This window comes from Triturus cristatus, chromosome 5_1, assembly GCF_964204655.1.
Source record: "Triturus cristatus chromosome 5_1, aTriCri1.1, whole genome shotgun sequence".
NCBI lineage: Eukaryota > Metazoa > Chordata > Amphibia > Caudata > Salamandridae > Triturus > Triturus cristatus.
In genome coordinates this window covers 843180128-843203572 of record NC_140587.1, presented here as the reverse complement: position 1 = coordinate 843203572, position 23445 = coordinate 843180128, and positions in this window count along the sequence as shown.

Sequence of the window (23445 nt, the reverse complement as noted above, 5' to 3'; positions counted from 1 at the left end):
GTCCTTAAAAGGCGAAAGCCTTGGAGCTGACTGTTTAGTCCAAAGAGTCAGCAGTGGAGAATAATCTTGTTTGACCTGTGTGCACCAGGTGAGTTAGTTTGGTTTTTGGTATATGCAGCGCTGTCTTGATTAACATGGTGGGTCTGTGGTTCCTTGTGATACAGAGCATTTTTGAACACCCTGTCCGGCTACTTGTTGAATTTTGCTTATTCTTGAAAAGGCCCAGGGCTAGAGCATATCTATTTTGGTCCAGTCTGTGGACTGCTTTTTGAGCGCTCTTTGTTTTTGTGTCTTTTACTCACGTGTGTGTGTTGATTCAGGTGGAGAGTGAATGTGTCTGATGCTAGAATGCTTTGTTGAAGTAAAGTGTTGTGCTTGGGGTGCCGTTGTTGTTCTACTGAGCATTGTCTAGAGGAAAGCCAGCCTGCGCTTCCAAAAGGTGCTCTGAGTTTTTGAGATGTTTGTGAAGCATGGTATTGGCCCTATTATTTTGCGTACATTATGGCACAAGTATACGAGGGACAATACTGAACTTTAGTGGCCACTGGATAGTACTTTTGATGAACAAAGGCAGTCGATGTTTGATACCTTGCATGTATGGCACAAGGAAGCTAAGCAGCAGCGTATACGGGCTGAAAAGGAGTCTAGGAAGAAAGCACTGCAGACAGTGGTTCAGAAAGCTGTAGCTTATGACAGAGAACAGGTATTGAATGTGCAGATAGGAAGTTTCGATTACAATATAATAAGTCCTATGTTGTTCGAGAGGACGAGGAACCCTTTGTGGAGGATCTGCTGGAATCTCGCCCCCCACCTCCCTATGCCCTGCAGAAAATATATCCTGTTGTTCAGTCGTCTCTGTCCACTGTTGTTGCCCTGCCTTCTTCTGGTCCTTCTACAGACCCGACTTCTTCTGCTCCAGCCCTGTCTTCCCCCTATCCAGCTTCGCAAGCTGCGAGTGTGGTGACTGAAGGCACCCCCGCAGCGTCTGTTGTTCCTGTTTATGTTTCTTCCCCTTCTCTTACACCTACAACGTAGTCATTGTTAACCTTGTTACCTATGTCTCTGGTGTCTTCCACGTGTTTTTCATCTCCATTGTTGTGTAGTGTTGAGACAACGGTTCATGGATCGGACACAGAGAATTGGGCAACAGCACGGGAGCAACTGGAGTGATTATTTATTAGATCCGACGTGGGTGAGGAGGAGAAAAAGATGGTGGCAAATCAGACAGCGCAATGAACTCGGAGCCCGATTTATACTGTGGAAGATACATGGAGTGTGATGAAAGATTTTTAGCCATTTGTGAAGCAGCATGCCCTTCAACATATGTTGGCTACATTGATTGATTTGTGGGCACAATGTATTGGTGATACAGCTCCTCAAATTATTTATGACATTCAAGACCGTGTTTATTCAGCTGATATGGCCCCTACAGAAGTTTTCAATAATGTTTGGATACTTCTTGGTTATTGTAAAAGGTTACATCACCAAACTCCGACTACTGTGTCCCAATTTCCGATGAGAGAGGTGCATCCTGTTTTCACCCCGAGATTCCAGAGCAGCGTAATCAAAGAGGAGATGTTGTTCAGCAGCGGGTAGAGGCTCATTTTCAGGAACAGTGGGTCTATATCCCACGGAAGAGAAGTGAGGTGCTTGCTCTTAAGAGTCAGTTACCAGACCCTAGGAAAAATCCTACTGCATATTATAAAAAATTAAAAGAGGCTGCCTCCTCGTCAGTTATGACTTTAGTTGACATTGAGATGTTTTTCAGGCTTTTGGTGCCAGTAGACATTTGGCGGCAGGTGCATACGCAGGATCATGTAGCGGAGCTGAATGGCACTTGGAATTAGATTAGGGCACGGGTTAAGGAGAGAAAGGTTGGCGAAAATCCTAAAGCTGAAATTTTGGCTTTGCCAAACCGCATTATTACCTATATGCATTCTCTTATCCTACCTAGACGAGTGGATTGGGACAAGTTAACGGCACGTTATCAGAAGAAAGAGGAGAGTGTGTCTGATTTTTTCACTTGTTTTGAAGGGGTGTTCTTGGACTTCAGTGGGCAGGATTTGTCAGTCGAAGGTGGTGTTTGTTTGTGTGTTGACAGGTTTGTCACAAATCTGCTTCCTGAAATTGCGGCTCGGCTGCAAGCTTCTGAGAGTACTTGGACTACTTCCTCCCCTTCAGTGATATTGAGTACGGCTCAATATTATGAGCATCGAGAAAATGAGGAAAAGGACATGGTGGAGAAGAAGAGTAAGGATTTGAAGACGAAGGTGTTGTTACAGCAGGTTGCAGGGGGTCTGGAAGGGTCCGAGGCACTGGTCCGGCTCAAAGGTCACGGGGTGCTGGTAGGGGTGGTGCATCTCTGGGGCCGAATAAGTGTGCGTATTGTAAAATGGAGGGACATTGGCAAAGAGAGTGTCCGGATCTGTTACAGAAACTTGCAGTACCCAGGGGACGGGGTTCAGGTGGACGGGGCAGTGGGGATTTTGGTCGGGCTGAGGATCAAGCTGGTGCATCCTCGCTGAGTCATTCAGATCAGATTTATTTCAATGACCCCCGGGGAAGGCAGTACTATCATGATGATTATGATATGGATGAAGCCGTAGGGATGTCCTATAGTTACGAGAGCAAGGGACAGGGTGAGAGACCAGCCCAAGTTCCTGTATATCAGCGTGGTCCTTATGTCATGGCAGATTTGCATGGTTTGGCACAAAATCATTTGGTGGATACAGGTGTAAGGAATAGCTCTGTTTCTCGTTCGCTTGTCCCCGGAGCAACCCTGTGGGGCCGTTATCATATCTCAGAAGGTTTTTCAGGTGTACCGGTTGTGAGCCCCATTTCCTGACCTCTTGCTTTGACTATTGGTCCTTTTACTATGGACTCCCCATTTTTGTTGATGGCAAATTGTGGGGAGAATTTATTAGGATTGGATTTGTTGAAGAAGTTACATGCCACCATTTATTGTTCCCTGGATGGTGTTTATATGACTCTTGGACCTAATGTGGTTAGTGTAAAACAGTGTTTGGCGAAAGATGCACCGCTTCCTTTTGAATTTAAAGATCTGCCGTCCTCCTTGTGGGGCACAGGGAATACAGATGTAATGTTTTTGCATATACCACCGGTTTTTATAAAGGTTAAAGATAATGCTGTGCTCCCTTATATTCCCTAATAAAAAATTATCACAGGTTGGGAACAGGCTTTGATGCAGATTATACAGGATTTGATCAAATTGGGGGTGCTTGAGGAGACGATACCGAATGTCCGCAACAGCCCAATTCTTCCTATTCTTAAAAAGGCACCTCTGGATTCCCCAGATGCACATTCTAATGTCTATCGTTTTGCAATTGATTTGTGGGAAATAAATAAGATAGTTGTCCCTCAGTTTCTGGTAGCCCCTGATATTACCATCCTTTTAAAAATGATTCTTTCCACAGCTAAATTCTTTTCTGTCGTTGATTTGAAAAATGCTTTTTTTAGTATTCCGGTTCATCCAGATAGCCGGTATTTATTTAGCTTTGCTTTGGCCGGCAGGAGTTTCCAATTCTGTACAGTTCCTCATGGGTATACTGAAAGTCCTGGTACTTATAGCCAAGCTTTGAAAAGTCAATTGGACTATCTCTCTCTTCCCACAGGTAATGTATTATTGCAGTACGTAGATGACCTTTTGATAGCCTCCGATACAGAAGAAGGTTGTCGGGATCCCACAGTACAATTATTGATGCATTTGGCTAATAACGGACATAAAGTGTCCCTTCCCAAATTCCAATATTGTCAACAGCAGGACACTTATTTAGGTCACATGCTGTCGAAGGAGGATCAGTGGCTAACACCTGAACAAGTTGATGCTATTGTTAAGATGCCTGTCCTTGAAACTCAGAGGGATGTGTGTGCTTTCATAGGCATCACCTTGTATTGTCGGCATTGTATTCCCGCTTATTCATTATTAATACAGCCTCTGCTTCGCTTAACAACTAAAGATGTGCATGAACCTTTGCCTTGGACGTATGAATGTCAGCATGCTTTTGAACACTTAAAAGTTGCACTTTGCTCTGCACCTGTGCTAGGTGCACCTGATTATAAGAAGCCTTTCGTGCTGCAAGTACATGAAACGGCTGGGTATGCACTTTCTGTGTTAACACAAGCCTTTGGAGGTAAGCAGAGGCCGTGTGCATATTTTTCTGCCACGCTTGACCCTGTCGCCAGAGCCCTGCCGAGTTGTTTAAGAGCTGGTGCAGCTGCAGCGGTCTCTATTCGACAATCAGCATGGCTCATCCTTAATCATAAACTCACAGTAATGGTACCACATGCTGTGGGTGTACTTTTGAACAAAACAAAGACACAGCACCTTTCCAGTGCTCATCTGACTGGTTATGAATTAACATTATTCACATCTCATATTACTATCAACAGATTTGCCACATTGAATCCAGCCACGTTACTACCCCTCCCTTCGGAAGAAGAGGACAAAGATGTCCATGAATGTCTATTTCGTACTGAGGAGGAGACAAAGGGACAGGTAGACCTGACTGATGTCCCCTTATCTGACCCTCAAGGGGAACTATATGTTGATGGCTCTTGTTTCAAAATGTCAGATAGCACCACTACAGCGGAATATGCTATTACCACGCTGTGCACTGTAGTTGAGACATTGCATGTTCCTCACCAATCAGCGCAAGCTGCGGAGTTAATAGCTCTTTTGTGAGCATGTGAATTAAGTGAAGGGCTGACTGTCAATATCTATACTGACAGCCAGTATGCCTTTGGGGTGGTACATAATTTGGGCTCCTCTGGCCAGAGAGAGGATTCCTGACTTCACATGGAGGACCAAGATACAACATGGTCCATTGATAGAGAGGCTTTTGACAGCTTTGACTCTTTCCAAATGACTGGCAATAGTGAAATGTTGTGCTCATAAAGCAATTACTGATGATGTGGGGAAGGGAAATGTCTTTGCAGATCAGATAGCGAAAGAGACAGCCAAGTCGAGAACGACTAAAATGTTTGTGGCAGGACCTGCTAGATGGGTACCAGATGTTGCTATGTTTCAGAATTTGTTGGAGAGTGTTGGGGAAATACAGAGTGAGGTCACAAGTTAACTGGATCAGCTCAGCAACAGCACTTGGGTTGCTTACCTAATTGGCCTGAAGGTTGCAACTCTGACCACCACTACACTACTAATTGATAGGCAACCATTGAGGAAGCAAACACGGTTGCTGACATTATTTCATGACTAATTAATGCATAATGACCCAGTGGTGTGCTTTCTCACAGTGGTACAGGGGGATCTTAACTGCCAAGTGTTCCATGTCATGTGTGACCCCCCTAAGTCAGTCCTGGCCAGGCAGCCACTTTAGCGTTTGCAAGATGGAGTAAAGCAATTCACGGTGGTGGAGGACTTTGCGTCCGTTACCCAGCCTTTACTCAATCTGCTAAATTTACAGGTCACCTCCAGCCCTGCAGTGAAATGGTTGTAATGAAAAGTGTTGGTATGCATGAACTGCCATCACAGTGATTCATAGAAAGCCATTTAAAAGTTTGGTGTGCGTTTGCCATTGGTGACTAACATTTACAGTAAACTTTTAAAAGATTTTACTTTGCCATAAACAAAATCCCAAAATGGGAGGTTATTAATGGGAAAGTAAAAACTAATGGCTCGTCATTGTGGGAGTTTTCTCGAAAGGTGTGGGGCTAATTTTATTTTTGATCTTCCTCAATGACAAGAAAACCATGTCATTAACAAACCATAATAAGACAAATCTAGCTGCTCACGCTAAATAGGGCAGATGATTAGATGGCTTAACTCGGATGACCCTTACTACCTCAGTCTATCAGAGAAGGGTTTATATCGCTCAACAGAGTACATTTTAGCCTGTCAGTGTAAACCTGGTAGTCTGCCCAAATCAAAATTGGGCAGTTGGCTTGATAGTATATATATATGTGGTAAATAAAATAAATATTACCGGACTGAATTTCATGCGGAATCTTAAATTAAAGTAAAATAGCTCAAAATAACGAGAGGCAGAATCCGTGGTATAAGAGGTTTTCTAATGGGCTTTATTCCATTCAAAATGGCCGACTCGAGTCGCGGCCCTCAGGTTCCGTCACCACGAAGGTTCAGGAAGTGAAGTACAATAATTTATTAACAGACATATATTTTTATAATAAGTACATTACAATGAAACGAATGTAGAAGGCGTAACATTTGATAAGAAAAATGACGTAGCAGTGACATAATCGAAACTAGGCGTAATAAGGAATAAAAGAAACATGATTGGTTAGAATTATCAGGCATAGGTGGATCTATAAGATAATACTTGGCATAGATGCGCGCGCGGCAGCATGACGTGTAATTGACGTGCAACTAGGGGGTGAAGGGGACTTGACATTTAGCTCTACATGTGGAGACGAGAAGTCTGGGGTCAAGTCAACCTAATCCCAAATCATATCTAACATCCTATGTTTAAAGAACTATGTTATCCACAAGGAAGGACTCTCGGACAGAATCTATTCTATACTGACTGTGTGCGTTGTACAAGCGTCTAAGTGTCTATATGAGATGCGAGGGATAGAAAACTTTCCATGGCAACAGGGCTATGAATCACTTGCAGGAGGACGGAAAGGCTGAGTCCTTTGCTTGTGAGCTAAAGGAAATGTTTACCTAAATCACTGGACAGGAATGCATCGGCTGGAGAGCAAAATAGATAATTCGAAGGTGAAATACAACTTCTTGGCAGACAGGCGAAAACTGGCCGAGGCAGGCACCGTTAGCTGCACAGGGAGTAGGACAAAGTTCATGGATACAGATGCGAGCTCAAGCTGAAGCTGTCAGAGACAGAGAGCAGGGAAAGGCTTTGAGGACAGAATCGGGCCTACTCGCCTGAACTGTAAAAATGGAGTAACTTAGCCATATAAAGTCGGTGGCCTTTCATACTAAGGAATCGAATATCCAGCCCATTGATGGCGGATCTGACAGAGAACATGTTGACAGTAGACACACATATGTTTGCGTCTTAGAAACTGGAACTGGAGGGAACATACATGTACTTGTAACATGCATATAAAACCGTTGGGGTCCAAGATAGGGGACATAACTGATCAGGAAAATCCACATTTCCACATTCCCTCCTTGTCCCCTTCTTGCCCTTCACGAGACATCAATCTTCATCATTCCATTGATTTGCTCATGGAGCATCATTTCTTCTTCTTTCTTCTTCCGGGATCTTGAGCGAAAACCTTGATGTGGAATACACGATGTGGCACACAGACCACAAATCGCTGGTCCACATTGCAGGCATAGACAACAACTGAAGAGCATAAGAAGGCCAATACCTAGGAAGGATAGAACTCTCCATCCCCAGGCTGATATCACACTCCAAAACCACCCGGACCACGTCCAAGTGCCTGGATTCTCGTGTATCTGGCTTACAATCTTATGAAGGCGTGTTATAGCTTTATATACAGATGGCGAATTTTCTGGTATGAATATACAGCAGCTGGATCCGATGACCCTACAAGCTCCGCCCCTATCGGCCAGGATGACGTCAAGGACAAGACGATTCTGGAGAACAACAATTCTCATCACTGATTGTTCCTCTGTCAGATTGCCTAGGGCGGCTATAGTCTCGTTTACTACAGCTTCAAGAGTCTTGGTGAGTCTGCGTATCAGCTTACTATTTGATATAGTACCTATATAGGGAAAGATACCTTTATTGAAATCTACATACTTGTCCCATGCTGTCTCAGTATAATCGACAACTGGGAGATCTCTTTTCTCTCTATTGTGTACTAAATGAACATTTCGATAATAATCAGGGGGAGCTAGGAAAACAGGTGGCAAAAGGAATGCTATGTAACAGGTACCATCCCAATCTAGAGGCAGACGCATATATGCTGTCTGACCACATATGAAGTAGGAATGGCGAGAAGCTCTAAATGAAGATTTGCCTTGATCACTATATTCTACTGTAGTAACGCATTGGCTATGGCCCATATGTATGGAACCAACTTTTCTTACACATAATTCACCCTTAACTGGAAATACTGACATAGTGGGCAAAATTAGTTCAACTTCGGATTTGACATTCAGAATCATAAGATTAGGTGTAAAATTACCTAATTTATACACTTCATTTTCTAAATCAGTTCCTGTTCTACTGGGGTGACCCTCCTTATTAGGGTGACAGACTTTGAATAAAACTAGATTCAGATTTCCCCATATCCAATGTTGTTGATAAACTGCTGTGTCTGGGTCTATGGAATTTAATAAACTAAACCATGCTCCACAGGAGCCATTGTGTGTGAATGGATGTGGAAAGAAAGGCAGAACTCCTTTGTTATTCTGATAGGGAGGAAGTCGGCCACACACCCAACAATTGGTCGCATTACTAGTCTGATGGGAATGATGTAACATACTAATGAATGTGTTATTGCGCAGCGCAAGTCTATAAGATAATTCATGTGGCGGTAGGTCACTAAAAGAATGTTCATCAGTTATATTGAAAACACGTTTAGAAACAGGATGATATATGTGCAAAATCATACTCGTAATAATTACTAAAATACTCAATAAAAACAAAATTAATAATGTCACAATACAGTGGTTACGCAGTAATTTACAATAAGCATGTCGTTTCATTATGATTCTGGACTCTACATGATTCAGACCTAAAGGGTACATGTCGGGACAGATTCAACCGCTTCACCTTGGAGAGGACTTAAACAATCAAATCGTCCGACAGTTTAGATCTGGACCTGAGTTTCTGTTTATAGCACTGAGAGTCATTTTTTTCAACAAAAGGAAGTTTTGAATCAGTCTGTGAGGGAGTGCAGGGCACAGTGTCTATATCTGAAGGTAGTCCATGAAATTTTTTTACGTGACTCGAATGAATCCACCCCTTTCGTCCCTCGATCTTCACGGCTGTTCTTGTGGTCAACAGGACCAACTTGGGTGCTTTCCACCTGGGCTCCAATTGACTCTTCCTGTCGAAATTTCTCACAAAGACAAGATTACCCGGAACAACGTCATGGGGTTTCGCCTCAGTGTTGTCGGGAAAGGCTGCAGCTACCTGTGAACGAGAAGATTGTAGTGCAGACATCAAGGAAGCCAGGTAATCTGTCAGCATATTACAGTCAACATCAGTTATTTTACGTGGTATAGGCGTCCCCCACATATTCGGTGGTCTACCAAAGATCACCTCATACGGGGATAGCCCTGTTCTAGAGTGTGCTACCATTCTCATGTAAAAGAGTGCAACTGGTAATGCTACTATCCAGTCGACACCTTTCTCTCTACATATTTTGGACAGTCTGATTTTCAGTGTCTGGTTATGTCTTTCTACGAGACCTGCTGCCTCGGGGTGTCGGACACAGTGGAATTTCCACTGATATCCCAACAAGAGTGAGACATGTTTCATTAATTCGGATGAGAAAGGCTGACCGTTATCTGAATATACAACACGTGGTAAACCGTACCGTGGGAAGAATTCTCGAACTAGCTGCTTGGCAGTAGTCGGGGCAGTGTAATCTGATACGGGATACGCCTCTGTCCAACGGGAGAGAGCGCAGACAACTACGAGGACATATTTGAATCCTCGACAACGTTCCATCTGAATATAATCCATCTGGAGGACTTCAAAAGGATGGTCAGGAGGCTGAAATCCACCCTGCTCTACGGGAACACTCTTTCCTGGATTAAACTGACAACATATCATACAGGTACGAACTTTTTGTTTAGCTGCTGCTCGTAAATGTTTGTTGAACCAAATGTGCTGAATGCTGTCTAGCATAGCCTTCTCTCCTAAATGTGCTGGACTGTGAACTGTAGCTATAATGGCTTGAACCATGGAATCAGGGAGGAACCATACAGATTTCTCCTTCGTCATCCATCCTTGATCTGTCTGGATCCCTCCTAGTTCAGTCCATTTCTTTATTTCTTCTGCTGTGGCATGTGTCTGTATGTCAATTACGTCAAGTGTGGGATCCTTAATTGCCATACACTGTGTTGGGGTCTGAACTATTGGCTTTGTCATGTCTAATGTGCGATTCTGAGCAGTCTGTTTAGCTGTTCTGTCAGCTAAATCATTGCCTTGAGAAATGGTATCAATAACCTTCGTGTGTGCTTTACATTTCATAATCGATATAGCAGTGGGTAAATGTATTGCGTCTAACAAGGCATGAATGAGGGGTCCGTGCTGAATGTGGGCACCATGGGAAGTAAAATAACCTCTCTCTCGCCACAGCACGCCGAAGTCGTGTACAACTCCGAATGCATAACGTGAGTCAGTGTATACATTAACTTTCTTATTTGTGGCTTGAATACAGGCTTGTGTTAGAGCAATAAGTTCTGCTGCTTGGGCTGACAGAGTATCTATACAATGTGTCTCAATAACTTCAGTGTCTGTTGTGACTGCATACGCGGCCACTAAATCTCCTTTACTTGTTCTCATGCATGATCCGTCTACATACAACGTCAGGTCTGGATCTAACAATGGAACGTCTGTCAAGTCTTGTCTAGGTTTCGTCTTTATTTCAATGATTTCAACACAATCATGAGCTAGTGGGTCTGTTCCAATTACAGGTAATAGTGTAGCAGGATTCAATGTATTACACCGTCGGATCTCTATGTGTGGTTGAAACAATGTCAGTTCATAACCGGTAAGTCTTGCTATGGTCAAGTGTTGCGTTTGTGTTCGGTTCACAAGAACCTCTACTGCATGTGGTACTTGTACTGTCAATGGGTGTCCTAATACTATGGCATCGCTTTGTCTGATTGCTAAAGCTGTCGCTGCCACTGATTTCAGGCATGCAGGCAAAGCCTGAGCTACGGGATCTAATGTACTGGAAAAATAAGCACATGGCTTGCGTGATCCTGCTTGATCCTGAGTGAGTACTGACAAGGCAGTACCTTCGCGTTCTGTAACAAAGAGTGTAAAAGGTTTGCTATAACATGGTGTTGCTAAAACAGGTGCTTGACATAAAGCTTCCTTTAAGCTTTCAAAAGCTTGTGTATGTTCCTGAGTCCAAGGGAGAACAGTCGATGTGGCTGCCTCCTGTGTGGTTAACTGAATGAGTGGTTTTGCTAGAAATGCGTACTGAGGGATCCACTGCCTACAATATGAAGTGAGGCCTATGAAAGCCCGCACCTCCTTTTGTGTCTGGGGTATTGACATGTTAGCAATTAACTGGATGCGATCTGGTGTAAGCTGCCTTCCCTCCTTGGACAGCGAGTGACCAAGATAAATAACTCGCTGAACACAGAATTGCAGCTTAGAAGGGGACACCTTGTGCCCCTTGTCGGCTAGGAAATGTAAAACTGTCAGAGAAGCTTTTTCACATTCTGGCTCGCTTCTCGCGGTGATCAGCAGATCATCGACATATTGAAGCAGTGCAGTATTGACTGGCATGTGGATACTGTCAAGTTCTCGTTTCAGTGCTTGGCTGTAGATGCTGGGGCTTTCTGTAAATCCTTGGGGAGCGCGTGAGAATTTAAAGCTGCGCCCATTTAAACTGAATCCGAACAAGTATTGGCTTTCCGGATCTATTGGGACGCTGAAAAAGGCATTCTTGAGATCAATTACAGTAAAGAATGTTGCTTCGGAATCAATTGCTGTCAACAATGATGATATATCAGGGACCACAGGGAATTGTGGTACAATACACTTGTTTAGTTCACGCAAATCAATAACCAATCGGTACACTGGGGGAGCAGTAGGATCAGTTCGTTTAAGAATCGGAATTATCGGTGAATTACATACATTGGAGTCTGTTTCTACAACTACTCCCTGGGCAATTAGCTCATCAATGATTTTCAACAAAGCCACTACAGCATCATGCGGTAACTTGTATTGTCGCATTCGTGGTAATACCACTCCTGCTTTCAATGTAACTCGATAGGGTGTAATGTTCATGCAGCCAACATCCGTAGGGCCTTGTGCCCATAGATGTACTGGTAAAATCTGTAGTCGGGGATCCATGTCTCTAGACACATAGTGACCTTTAAAATCACGCAAAAACAACCTTACTCCTTCCGGAGAACAACATATTATGGCTCCTAGTGCTTTCAGAGTTTTAATTCCTAACAAATTTTCTGGGCATGATTTAGTAAGCAATAAATCTGTAGTTCGTGTCAAAGGTCCTATCGTAAGTGGTAGAGGCTGTGATACTTCATTAACAATAGGTTTTCCTGAAAAACCAAGGGAAACATTTTGAGAGCCTGAGAGGGGTGCCCCTGGAACTTCACTACGTTTTATGGTTGTTCGACTTGCCCCTGTATCGAGTAAGAATTTTCTATCTTGACCTAATAATTCACTATGTACATAAGGTCCTTCTTGATCTACCGGAATCTCGATAAGCGGTAAGTCAACTTCCCTCTCTAGGCTGGTTCATGCGTAACGCTGATACTCAGGGTATTCATACTGTGCAGTCTGATACATTTGTTGTGTTGTGGTTTGTGTGGCAGTAGCAGGCAACGGTGGTGCAGCTGGCACAAACTGTATGGGTTGCTGTGAGGCTGGCATAGACTGTTGCTGAACTGGCATGGACTGTCCATGCTGCATAGCTCCTTGTTCATTCTGATCTTGTCTAACTAATCGTGGTCTCTCCTTTGCAATACCTGTTGCTATATTTCGTTTCAGGACTTGACAATCATGTACATAATGGCCTAGTTGTTTACAGTAATTGCAGGTTCCTTTTACAGGAACTGCAGAATCACCAGAATGTGTCACACCCTTTTTGTGACCATCTGCTGGTACTGTCTGAGAAACTAGCATTTTCATTTTTGTATCCTTCATGCGTTTATGCTCGTGTTCTTGTTCATCCCTAATTCTATTGTGATGATACTGTAACATTTGTAGCATTTGCGACGGAGTGTTACTTTGCCAGGTACTCTCGAATTTCAATATTCTATTCTTCACTGGAGGCAATGCATTTTCCACTAATTTTGTCACAAATAGATGTGGATATGAGTCACTACTTGCTTTTATACCACTATTTATACCAAAACATTTTTCAAATCGAGCATAATAATCACTTGTGTCTTCATCTTGCTTTTGTTTACAGGCTGTGATTGCACCCCAATCTTCCTTCTTTGTAGTTAATAAACGTGGCAGTACCTGTACTAGTAAACCTGGTAATAGTTTAACTTTATCCCCGAGCCCTGAACCTGCAGTTCGGCCCCTTTCTTCCTCTGCTAATGCTGTCCAGTCTATCCTTTGGTCTCCCACTTCCCACTCTTTTTCTTTCAGTTTTTCATAAATGCCAGCAGGCAAAAGCACCTTTAATATTGTCATAATATCAGGAAAGGTGTACTCTCCCATCAGTAACATGTCTTTCCATGAAGTACGGTGCTCTTTCTCTGGGGGGCAGGGAGAGAGAATCCGGACTTACAAAAAGAACATACTGCTTACGTGACACTAATATCTCTTTAATTAGCTTGTTACTAGAACCTTTCCATCTGTACGTGAGTAGTTCCGTTAATATATCAGGTAAAGGACCAGGGTCAGCATGTTGGCTCTTATATAATATGAGGAGTTGCTGAATCATATAGATTCCAGCTAAACGTTGTTCATCTGTACTGAGGTTGAGAAACGTGTGTGCTACGGTCTCATCACCGTATTTTTCAGGACTAACAATCCAATGAACGGCTGATCTGGCTAATTCTTGCTCATCCATGGAATCAAGGAGGTGGTAACCTCTTCGTTCTCGTAGTATTTTATCTGCGGCTTGAAACGAATGTTCAGGAGACTTCAGATTTATTACAGGCGTCGGATACGTTCTGCTATTATTTGGACATACAGAGTGTATTGGATCAGAAAAACATCTAGTATTTTCACAAGATCTTCCTCTGCCTACATAGGCTATGGTCTCTGACTGTCTTGCAGAATTCCCTGCTTCGGACACTTCATCTTGCTCAAACTCGTCTGTTCCCAATCTCTCTTCATGAATACGCTCTATTTCTTTACGTATTTTTCGGCACATGGCTATTATACAATTTTGCTTATCGTGTCTCCCTTCTGATATATTCTGACTCCATCTTGTAAGAATAAGCATTGCATTCCGGTCTACCCCCGGACGATCTTGATTTCTGATCACACAGTTTATGAGGAAACGTAACAGTTCCCCCTGTATCTCTACTTTCTGGAATTCCATAGCTCTGTTAATACATCCTGGATCTCGTCCCGTTTGAACAAAATGGTATATGTTATCTAGATGCGTAGTCATCCCTGGTAACCTTGCTAAATACTCTGCGGCTCGTCTGATACGTAATGATGCCAGGACCATTTCGTCCTCTTTACCAACCACTGGGTCATATCTACAATTTACAAGGAGTTCCTTAAGCGTACGTTCATTTACGAACTTAGGTGTACGTGAATGTGCTGACTCTTGAAAAACAAGTTTATTTATTCTAGGTGGCGTGAAAGTACTGCTAGCACCTCCCGTGGCCCCATCTGGGGCGTCGGGTGTGAAAGGGTTCGTCGAACGTGATACAGCAACTATGGGTGTCGATACCCCTGTAGAGTCGACTGCGGAGACAGATGCGGAAACAGATGTGCTTGCCGGAGCTTGCATCGGGACTTGCTGTTGCACGGGGACAGATACCTGATCCTGACGTTGAATCCCTCCGCCAGACGGTCTATGTGGTGTGGCGTTAGCATACTCGGGGGCTGCATCGTCTAGATATGAGGAAAGAAAAACATCCTCTGCGGTTCTGGGATGCCCCTTTGGATGTACCTCAATTGGAAATAATGGGGGTGGCAAGTCTTTTGGCACCTCCGTAACAGCCTTAGGTAGTCCTTCGGCTAGAAGGGGATACATACCATTCATAAGAGCATTTCTTTGTCTATTTACTTGTTCTGATTTCACTCGGATACCTTCCTCAATTAATAGATTTTCTTGAACTTTATTTGAACTCTCTTTACTCCTCTCTTCTTGTCTACGTGCTTTTTCTGTTCGTCTATGAGATTCTTTACGCCATAACTCAACAGCGTCTTTCTGTGACTGTCTGACCTTTCTTTTCCATAACTCTTCCTCCACTTTCATGATGCACTCTGCATCCCAGGTTCCCGCTATGGGCCACCTTTGACTTTCCGGTAATCCTTTGGTATAATCTACCCATAGATCAAGAAACAATATGGCATCTAAGCCATGTTTATGGTACATGAAATGTCCTGGAGTGTCTCTAGGAGGAATAGGAACTGCTTCTTCAAGCACCCCTTTTCTAGTAGTAATCTGTCTTAACTTCGAGAAGAGCGGCATATTGACAACTGACCTGATACTTACTCTTGAACTTACTTAATACGAGAAACACAACAATGAACAGTGAACTATGAACAGTCATTCACACCACAATATGCAAGACATTTCTGAATACTTTAAACATTAAACATTGAACATTATAACAATGATCGACAATGATGACAGTCTGCTTAACTAATCACCACGCTGAATTCTTGACAATAACTGAGTACTTCGGAATACTTGATATACTGCTAAACAGTACATATACACTGCTAAACAGTGCAGACCGGATTTGTGTACCCAAATCCGTCTTGACCGGCACAACCTATGTGCGCGTCAACACGCCTCCTCGGCGATGGTACTCACCGAGTAGCTCCTTGAAACGGAAGGCCTCAGAGAATGGACAGGACTCGATAACTGCGGACATCGGACCCTCTGGACGTCGGAATTTCGGAAAACCTGGTGGGCCTCTGTATACCTCGGATCTTGCTCTCTCAGCTAGGCTCTGGTCGGGATACTTCGCACTTCTCACCGCCTCGTCTGGGTTGATCGCAGCCTCAGTCGCCCCCGCTTGACCGGAGGGAGCTTACAGGAAATCCTGCTGGTACGCGTTTATGGTCCGTCCAGCTGTGGCAGGAGACCGGGCCTGCAACGCACCGCCGGCGCGTGAGATGAGAAAGTGTCCCTGTTCGGGCGCCATTATGTGGTAAATAAAATAAATATTACCGGACTGAATTTCATGCGGAATCTTAAATTAAAGTAAAATAGCTCAAAATAACGAGAGGCAGAATCCGTGGTATAAGAGGTTTTCTAATGGGCTTTATTCCATTCAAAATGGCCGACTCGAGTCGCGGCCCTCAGGTTCCGTCACCACGAAGGTTCAGGAAGTGAAGTACAATAATTTATTAACAGACATATATTTTTATAATAAGTACATTACAATGAAACGAATGTAGAAGGCGTAACATTTGATAAGAAAAATGACGTAGCAGTGACATAATCGAAACTAGGCGTAATAAGGAATAAAAGAAACATGATTGGTTAGAATTATCAGGCATAGGTGGATCTATAAGATAATACTTGGCATAGATGCGCGCGCGGCAGCATGACGTGTAATTGACGTGCAACTAGGGGGTGAAGGGGACTTGACATTTAGCTCTACATGTGGAGACGAGAAGTCTGGGGTCAAGTCAACCTAATCCCAAATCATATCTAACATCCTATGTTTAAAGAACTATGTTATCCACAAGGAAGGACTCTCGGACAGAATCTATTCTATACTGACTGTGTGCGTTGTACAAGCGTCTAAGTGTCTATATGAGATGCGAGGGATAGAAAACTTTCCATGGCAACAGGGCTATGAATCACTTGCAGGAGGACGGAAAGGCTGAGTCCTTTGCTTGTGAGCTAAAGGAAATGTTTACCTAAATCACTGGACAGGAATGCATCGGCTGGAGAGCAAAATAGATAATTCGAAGGTGAAATACAACTTCTTGGCAGACAGGCGAAAACTGGCCGAGGCAGGCACCGTTAGCTGCACAGGGAGTAGGACAAAGTTCATGGATACAGATGCGAGCTCAAGCTGAAGCTGTCAGAGACAGAGAGCAGGGAAAGGCTTTGAGGACAGAATCGGGCCTACTCGCCTGAACTGTAAAAATGGAGTAACTTAGCCATATAAAGTCGGTGGCCTTTCATACTAAGGAATCGAATATCCAGCCCATTGATGGCGGATCTGACAGAGAACATGTTGACAGTAGACACACATATGTTTGCGTCTTAGAAACTGGAACTGGAGGGAACATACATGTACTTGTAACATGCATATAAAACCGTTGGGGTCCAAGATAGGGGACATAACTGATCAGGAAAATCCACATTTCCACAGTGGGCAGGGTACGCCTTGGCTGTTGCAATAGGGTACCCTGTGCACTGAGCTCTAAATGGGGTCCTAAGATTTTTAACCAATAAGTATTGGGGCAATTTACAAAGGTAAATTACATTTTTTTTATATACTTAAATGTAAATTTACTTCTGCACCTAGACCACCGCACCCAAGGCGACCTCCGCATAGAAAGGATGAGAGGTGGCGGTCTCCGTAGGTATGTTTGGGAAAAGCATTTTCTAGTAGTACTGTTGATGTAGCGAACATACTACAAAGTACTACAAAGTGCCATTTCTGAAAAGAACCCTGTATGTCTAGCACAAAATCATAAGTCCTAGAATGCAATAACCTGTACCTGTTTGATAAATAGCTGGAAGTGGCTGAAGGTGTTATAAAACCTGACACCCACCTTAACCACGCCGATCAGCTGATAACTTGCTGAAATCGGTAAACGCTCGCTTTCCCTGCCGCCATTGCTAGGAGCGAGGAGCCTACAGACACGCTCATTTCTGGTGGCCACGCCCCCTTTCTATTATAAACAGCGCGCGCTGACCACTAGCACTGCCCTGCAGACAGAGTCACTCCTGAGGCGGAAGCCGGGAGCAACAGAAACTGATTTGATACCTGTGTGTCTCTTTAATATTGTATACTGTGCTTTTAAAACGGATTCACTTATTTAGCTAAAACCTGACACCCACCTTAACCACGCCGATCAGCTGATAACTTGCTGAAATCGGTAAACGCTCGCTTTCCCTGCCGCCATTGCTAGGAGCGAGGAGCCTACAGACACGCCCTTATCTGGTGGCCACGCCCCTCCTACGCCTAAGCTCCTACAATAAAATCATGAACGCATGCCGGAAGCGCAGCGGACGTGCGCAGCGGGCGCGACGATGGCGCACCGAAGCCGCGCCCAGAGCCCTAAATCCTACCCAGCCTCCACACCTTTCTAGTAAGTCTCTGAAATACTCTTCCTCCTACCTGACAGAGATTCGAAGCACCATGCTCCGCCAGGATTGCCCACTTCTTAACTTAGACGCGCATTCCGACGTAATTTACAAAGCTTGCCCTAAATGCAACCTCAAATGCACCCACTCCTTTACTCAGACACCCCCAATTCCTGGAGCACCACATAAAGACACCATAAGCATTAAATGCGCACTAGTGAATGCGAGATCTATGTGCAAACACAAAGAAGAGGTGGCCGAACTAATATCGGCACACAAATTAGACATTCTGTTCATAACAGAAACATGGGCCGACTTGGCTTCTGACCCCGATCTCGTGACAGCCGTCCCTGAGGGCTACTACATTGTCAGACAAGACAGACCGGCCGGAAAAAAAGGAGGCGGCCTCGCCATAATCCTACTGCAAAATCTAGCAGTAAAAACTGGAACTTCAGCCACTATCCCGGCTGAAACACTATCTTTCTCCATCACGCTTTCCCCCACCCAAGTGTTCAATGGAGTCCTGCTCTATCGCCCCCCTGCGGCCCGAACACCATTTCTCCAATCCATCAGCACTTTATTAGAAACTGTGCCAGAAGTCTCTGACCTCACAATACTCGGAGATTTTAACTTTCATCTAGAAAACACCCTAGACAAAGATACTCTGAGTTTGATTGAGGACCTTAAGGCAGCCGGCCTAAACCAGCTGGTCACCTTACCTACACACAAAGCAGGCCACATTCTTGACGGATTGTTCACGAATAACCCGGCCATTGCCCCCCCTACTGTAACTCCAATTGTATGGTCAGATCACGCAGTGGTGGTTTTCTGCGTTAGTGTTAAAAAACACAAAAATCAACCCTCGGCAAAAAAACAACAGAGGCTCTGCAGGGATTGGAAAAATATAGAAACGATCACCTTAGCCGAAACTCTCGGAAACACTAAACCACCCCCAGTATCTGACCCTCAACTAGCAGCAAATAATTATAACCAATGGCTTACAGATACTTTAAATCAAGTAGCGCCTCTAAAAAGAGTGCGGTCTAATCGTGCAACACCATCAGCCCCATGGTTCTCCGAACTGCTAAGAATAGAGAGACAGAAATGCCGCAATCTAGAAAGGCATTGGCGAGTCTACTATGACAACATCGACAAAGAAAGATACAAACAAGCGCTATCAGACTACAGGAAAACGCTAAGACAGGAAAAAAGCAAATATTTCTGTGAACAGATAGAAAGAGCACAGAATTCCAGTAAGCAACTATACCAGACCGTGGCTACATTAACAACGATACCAACAGCCAATATCACTGAAACCTCCCAAGACCTTTGCAATAAAATGGCCGACTTCTTTAGGACCAAGGTAACTGAAATTTTCGATAAATTTAACAACATCACGAATGAGGAATTGTCAGACGACACCAAGAACATAGAACTCACGTCCTCATCTCTGAACGAATTTATCCCCCCATCACTAACAGAAATAAAAGACCTCATTAAAACCACTATGTCAGGATCCCCTCTTGATCCATGCCCACCAACCATTATCAAACTAACATCTGATGTAGTAGCACCAATCCTGGAGAACATCTGCAGCACCATTTGTGAGACAGGAACATATCCCCAAAATTGGAAAACTGCAATAATAAAGCCTCTATTAAAGAAACCAACTCTTAACACCTTGGAATTAAACAATTACCGCCCTATAGCAGCTCTCCCTTACCCATCAAAAATTCTTGAAAAAGCCATAAACAAACAGCTGGCCAACTACATTGATCAAAATAACCTGTTGGATAACACCCAGTTCGGGTTCAGAAGAGGACATGGAACGGAGACAGCGCTCATCAAGGCCTCTGAAGAGATCAGACAGATCATGGACCAGGGCGGTTCGGCTGTTCTGATCCTGCTAGATCTATCAGCGGCCTTTGACACGGTCGATCATAACATCCTGATCGACCGTGTCAAAGCTATGGGCATAAAGGGCAGGGCTGTGGAACTTCTGACCTCTTTCCTAGCCAATAGAGATCAGTCAGTGAAGATGGGGAACTTCTATTCACCAACGTTCGTGCTGCCATGCTGAGTCCCCCAGGGATCCTCGCTGAGTCCGACACTTTTCAACATCTATGTGTCGGACCTGGCGAGGATCATTAAAACCCATGGAATGGGAGTGACTTCGTACGCCGACGATACCCAGTTGGTGTTGGCAGTACATAAGAACGGGATTGAAGTAGCAGCCAACTTTCAGACCGGTATGAGAGCCATTAGTCACTGGATGGACAATAATTGTCTAAAACTAAACACCGATAAGACCGAGGTAATGGTGTTTGGAGACCTAAAACCATCTTGGTCTCCGATCTGGTGGCCATCGGAAATGGGCAATCCACCTATCCCAGTTTCTAAGGTCAGAAACCTAGGAGTGTTGTTCGACAAAAAACTAAGTTTCACCAATCACGCCAACGCAGTGGTCTCCTCTTCCCTCTTCACGCTACGGAAGGTGAAAAAGCTACTACCCTACCTACCACTGTCTGCTGGGAAAACCCTGATGTCCTCCTTGGTGTTATCCAAGGTGGACTACTGCAACGGGCTTCTGCTGAACGCCCAGGAGCAGGTCCTCAAAAAGCTACAAATGGTGCAGAACGCCGCGGCACGAATCCTGACCAGAACACCCAAGTTTGCACCGATTTCATCAGTCATTTACCAACTTCACTGGCTCCCAATAAAAAAGAGAACTAAATTCAAGGCTCTGTGCATTATATACAGAGCACTGAACAGCCAAGGACCCGATTTCTTTAGGGAATCACTGCAGCTGTACGTTCCCAAAAGAGCGCTAAGATCAGCCTCATCCGCTTCACTATGCATTCAACGAGTGAGAACAGTCACCTGGGGAGACAGACGCTTCATGGTGGCCGCCTCGAGGCTCTGGAACTCCTTGCCCCATCACATAAAAACCAGCCCCTCACTATTGCTCTTCAGAAGGCAAGTGAAGACATGGCTATTCACTCAATAATGCACAGGACGTGCCTCCTTGTCTGCCCAGCGCCGAGACACCATTTATGGTATTTGTTCGCGCTTTAGAAATTTAGAAATAAATAAATAAATAAATGTTAATGTAAAAGGGTTAAAGTCCAACATGGGAATCATTTATAGAAAATAATTTACTTGAATTATCTGTCCAAAGATTGACAGTGGGAACTAAATCAAAACAAAAGTGTCAATATAGTTGAAAGAAAAGCTAATCCTAATAAAGAGGCGCACACAAAAATGTAGATTGGAGACGAATCCTTATATTCAAGATATACAATTTAGAGGTACATATCACATAATTCCTCACAAATATTAACCTTGTAAATCAGATCAAAATCAATGTCTAAATAATAACATCAAAGATTAATTAGAGCCATTCTTAGGGGTACCAATGTCTTTATATTCAAATATAGCCTTTATACCCGTGAGGCTACTTGCGTGATGATTTATTCACTGGAGTTTCATTCAGAATTTGTCCTCTAAATAACATTCATATTGGCTCTTCAACTTTGCAATCAATTAATTCACGGGATAGACAGCATAGACCTTATCTTTTACTGGGAGGGCGGTCATCAATACTTCATGAATTCATGAGGAATAATCTTTGTATTTCCAATTTATTGTGGTCTTGAGGCTCATGGACTAAGGACAACAGAGACCAAAACGTTGATGCCCAGCCCAACTCATTCCATAGGAATCAACTGGATCTTCACCAGTTAATCGCTCAAATTTCATGGTACACTGATATTGAAAACATTAGAGTGAACTCTTCAAACATTAATGTTTGATCTTATTATTTAGACATTGACTTTGATCTGCTATACAAGGTTAATGTGTATGTGGAATGATGTGATTTCTACCCATGAACTGTTTACATTGAATACAAAGATATGCCTCCAGTCTAAATATTTTGTGCACCTGTCCATTAGGAATTGTTGTTCTATCAACTATATTGACTGTTTTGTATTGATTCAGTTCCCACTGTCATTGTTTGGACACATAATTCAAGCAAATCATTCCAAATACTTTTCTATAAATGATTCTCTTTTGGCTTTTAAACCTTTTTGTAATTTATACACAAGCTCACAAAGGATTATTGGGTTGCCCTTTTTCTTAATATAAATGGTAAGGTGTCACTAGGCAGCGATTTTGCATGTGTTGCCAGTATGCTTTGAGGTTGCTAGATGAAGAAAACACATGGAGGCTGCACTAGTTACAAAGGGGGTTGGCAGCTCATGTTTATTTGGGAAGGGGCCTGTCTGTCACTCTTTGCCAGTTCTGGTACAAATTCTTTGATCGGAAGAGAACTTGGGAAAAAGTGGTAAAAACATTTAGGCACCCTAGATCCTGAGTGGCTGGGGTCTTATTAGAAAAGGAATCGGTCAGTGATCTTGCGTAAGAGCCACAGAAACATTGCAGGGTTTAGATCAGCACATTTTACAAAATGGGGTATTCATTAAAACTATTCTTAGATAAAAATGAGTTCTGAGATTTGAAAACCCAGTTCTCTTCAAAGATACATGGGAGGGTTGCAGGTTGGAGCATCTCTTCATCTGTTAGGCAAGTGGGTATTACCATTCATGCAACTCAGCTGGGCCGAGTTTCATGCAGAGCTGTGCATAGTTTAGTAAATTGGTTCACTGACATAATATCGATACCATAAATATTGTGCTACAGAAATATTCTGTTGAAAATATCGATCACAAATATATTGTTTTCCTATACAAATAAAGGTAAGTACAAAAATATTTAAAACAGTTTTGTTTTACAATATTATCGAACAATCTATACAACATTAACTTTTTTTAATATATATAGTTAAAATTGTAAATCTTACATATTTTGACATATTACAGTAATATAATGTAAAGTAAACATTTAAATAATACATAGAAAATATATATAAATAAATACTTACCTAAGCAAACACACCCACATATATGTCTATATGTGTATGTTTATATACACATATATCATGTAAAACTATTGTTAAAAATATAATTTTCTATTTATATTATGATTTTTTTATTTACTAACATAAGTATATATATAATATTGTCATGTAGTTCCTATAAACATATATAGGATCTGCGCGTTTAGACAACATATACTGTAGGATTAGAGCCGGACTGATTCTGGACACCCCTACCGAATATGTCAGCCTGTATACCTGCTCGCTCACAGTGCCACTAGATACCTCTCTGACCAAGGAGAGAATAGTTCTTGTTAACTAACGAACATGACAACCCAGATCCCTCAGAATCGTGAAAACAGTGTACTACTTTTCACTCAGTCACTCGTGCTCACTTTGTCTCAGAGAGATGCACAGAATAAACGGTGGGGATGTTTTTCAATAAGCAT